Genomic DNA, 3,793 nt, shown 5'->3' on the forward strand with positions numbered 1-3,793 from the left:
AGCCCCCAGCCTTGGTTACCGTGGAGCCATGTCTCCGTGATCCCAACTATATCATATTCATTAATAACTATCTGCACATTCCACATCCACCTTATTACGAATGCTCCTTGCATTGAGACACAAAGCCTTCAGGCTTGTTTTTACAACACTCTTACCCCATATACAATTATGTTAAAAAGTGGCCCTGAAAAGAAGGATTTGGATGGTGCTGATAAATAGATTAGTAAAGATAAACCTTTGACGGACGACGTTGATATTGTGGCCTGAAGCGCCTGTTTTCTGCGGTTTGTCTCCATGACTAACACTTTTCTTAATTTTGTTTTGCCTACTGTATGATATATCTACATGAAATTGAACCAAAGTAGCGTTGCGCTCTCAGCATCCCAGATCATAACTGCTTCCTTGTATCGGATTGGCCTTGGCTATGAACTTGTGCTCTCACTTTCCAATGAATATGAAATGAAAATTATGCCAATGCAAGTGCTCAAGCATGATGTTGAGGTATCAAGTCAAAGTAGTGGATTGCAAATGTTTCTTCAGTTTTAGCTGGTGGTGCCATGTTCTGTAATCTTGAAATTTTGTTAAAGTATATTTTTCCCATTTTTAGATACTTTTGTACTTTTTCAATGGCAAAACTATCGCTGCATCTTTACTTAGTTTTACTGGTGAGTCATACTAACTCTTCTCACTCATGCTGAGTCATAAATAATTAGATGTAAGGTTTTGGGTTCAAAAAGTTGCCCCAGGGATTATGTTTCAAATACTGTACATAAAGCTGTTCTTGTTCGGTGTGCATAAAATGTAATCCCTTTGAACCCTATGGGAAGACAGGAATACTCAGCATGACAAATACTTGTATCTTTCTTTGTCAGAGTCCTTACTACTCCTCAACATGTTTGATCAATGTACTTACTATTGGCTCTCTTTTGAGTCTTTGTTTAAATGTTGTCTGATATGATTGCAAATAAGCATGAAAATAGAAGAGGAGGATAGAAAATATTTCACTGTACCTGCAATGGAACATTGGTAACTCAATAACACCTCCTGGTGGAAGGAGGGGTGGGAGTAATTAATAACTAATATTATCCGCAAACAGCATAAGTCTTTCTTCTTAGTTTCACATCAAACAGAAAAGTGGTTAACTAATCGTGCCAAATAATATGGATTTATAGGCAGCATCTCTAGATTGAAGGAATGGGCGACCTGAAGAAGGGTCTCGACCCGAAACATCACCCATTCCCTTTCTCCAGAGATGTGCCTGTCCCGTTGAGTTACCCCAGCATTTTGTGTCGATCTTCGGTGTAACCCAGCATCTGCTGTTCCTTCCTACACAGTATGGATTTAAAGCTCAGTACAGATGATTCTGCACTTCCCCTTTGCTTTACATATTATACTTGATGTATCTTCCCCTTTGCTTAACTTGAGTATTTACTATATTATATTATCTGATTGGTAGCATGCAAAACAAAGCCTTTCACTGAACCTCAGTCCATGTGACAATAGTAAGCCATAACCTAAACCTAAAAGAACATATGGCCCATTGTATTTGTACTTATCCTTTCAAACAATCCACCTTCCTATTTTTTACCAATATTTCTGAAATTATATTTAACCAATATCTTTTTGAAGACTATTATTAAATCTATATCCATTACCTTCATCCTAACTACTCTTTGATCTGATTTAAACACCTTGAATCTGTACCATCTCTGCAGCCATTCACAACATATTTACTCTGTATCTGCAGCCATTCACAATGTTTCTCTTCTTAGTAAACGGTATATGATTTTAAACACTTCCATCAAATCTCCTCTTAAGTCTTCCCTGCTCCATGGAGAACTGTTCCCTCTTCTCCACATAACCTCATCTATCATTTCTTGGTCTCTGGAATCGTTTCTGAAAGGGGAAATCAAGTCTTCCTGTATTGAAAGGTTGTTGGATAATCAATACATTTTGTTCCATCAGTCTTCATCAGCTTTACTACCGATGAGTAATTTATTTTTACATTGTGTTTGTTAGAGTGACACAGAAAGGATTCCCCTCCTCAGGTCTTCATGCAGCAGGATGTTCTTTTAGGAAGGAGATGAGGAGAAATTTATTTAGACAGAGGGTGGTGAATCTGTCGAATTCTTTGCCACAGAAGGCTGTGGAGGCCGTCAGTTTTTATATATTTAATGTAGAGATAGATAGATTCTTGATTAGTACAGGTGTCAGAGATTATGGGGAGAAGGCAGGAGAATAGGGTTAGGAGGGAGAGATAGATCAACCATGATTGAATGGCGGAGTAGACAATGGGCTGAATGGTCTAATTCTACTCCTATTCCTTATGACCTTATTACCTTATTACCTTTTGACTGGTCACTGATATGAATGTATGTTTGTCTTCTCACTTGTAAGAAGTTTGTAATGAAAATTATTGAAGATGCTGCTAAATTAACCGGTAAATATATAGTTGCTTGCAGACAATTCTGTACAAGAATAGATCAAATCATTGCTGACAAGAATGTTCAATTAATTATAATACAATACAATACAACAATACAATACAATACAATTTATTTGTTGTCATTTGAACCCAGAGGTTCAAACGAAATTTGGTTTCTGCAGTCATACAAACAAGAAGAAGAACCAAGACACAACACAATTTATACAAACATCCATCACAGTGAATCTCCTCCTCACTGTGATGGAAGGCAAAGTCTTATCTCTCCCCTGCACTCCTCGTTCTCCTCCCGATGTCAGAGTCAAAGCCCCCGGCGGGCGATGGTAAATAAGTCCCGCGGCAATTATAAAGCCGCGCCGGGTGATGCAAGGCCGCGCTCCGGGTCTTGGTGTTGGAGCCACCGGCGGGCGCTAACAAGTCCTGCGGCTATTTAAAGCCGCGCCGGGCGATGTAAGGCCCCGCTCCAGGTCATCCTCAACCCTATAACTCGGGCGGGAGAAGTCGCCGTTGCGGATGCCCCGAAAAGCGGTCTCCCAGCAGGGACCCGCGGGCTCCCGGTGTTACTGTCCACCAGACCTGCCGTAAGCATCCGAATCTCCTGGGTCGGGCCGCAGCAGCGCGCCACCACCGCTCCTCCCGCTCCGAACTCGGCCAGCTCCACGATGGTGGGTAAGTCCGCAGCTCCGCGACTGGAACCCCAGGTCGTTCCGGTTGGAGGCCGCTCCACGGTGCTCGGCCCCAACGACAACGGAGACCCGACAGAGAAAAGGTCGGGTTCGCCGTGCAGGAGAAAGATTTTAAAAGGTTATGATGTAGTTGGGGGCAAGCCCGTTAAGGGCTTTGTAAACATAAAGAAGGATCTTGAAATTTATTCGGACCGCACAGGGAGCCAGTGGAGAGAGGCCAGAATCGGGATGATGTGGTCCCTTTTTTGGGTGCCCGTCAGGAGTCTCGCTGCGGCGTTTTGGACCAGTTGCAGGTGGGACAGGGAAGATTGGCTGATGCCAGTTGCAGTAATGAAGGCGGGAGGAGATAAATGTTTTGATGATCTTTTCGAGGTCATCAAACTGGAGGAATTGTTTTATTTTAGCTATCGTCCGAAGCTGAAAGAAGCTAGCTTTTACCACGGCATTGGCTTGTTTGTCAAATTTCAATGCTGAGTCAAATATCACGCCAAGGTTTTTGACGTGAGGTTTGAGTAATGGGGTAAGGCTTCCAAGGCTGCCTGCTATCGTTTTGATTGAGTCCGAGGGGCCGAGAAGGATGACCTCAGACTTACTCTCGTTTAGTTGGAGCAAGTTCTGGGCCATCCAACACTTTATATCCTCGAGGCAGTGGATAAGGTTAATT

Source organism: Amblyraja radiata, chromosome 9 (assembly GCF_010909765.2).
Source record: "Amblyraja radiata isolate CabotCenter1 chromosome 9, sAmbRad1.1.pri, whole genome shotgun sequence".
Classification (NCBI taxonomy): domain Eukaryota; kingdom Metazoa; phylum Chordata; class Chondrichthyes; order Rajiformes; family Rajidae; genus Amblyraja; species Amblyraja radiata.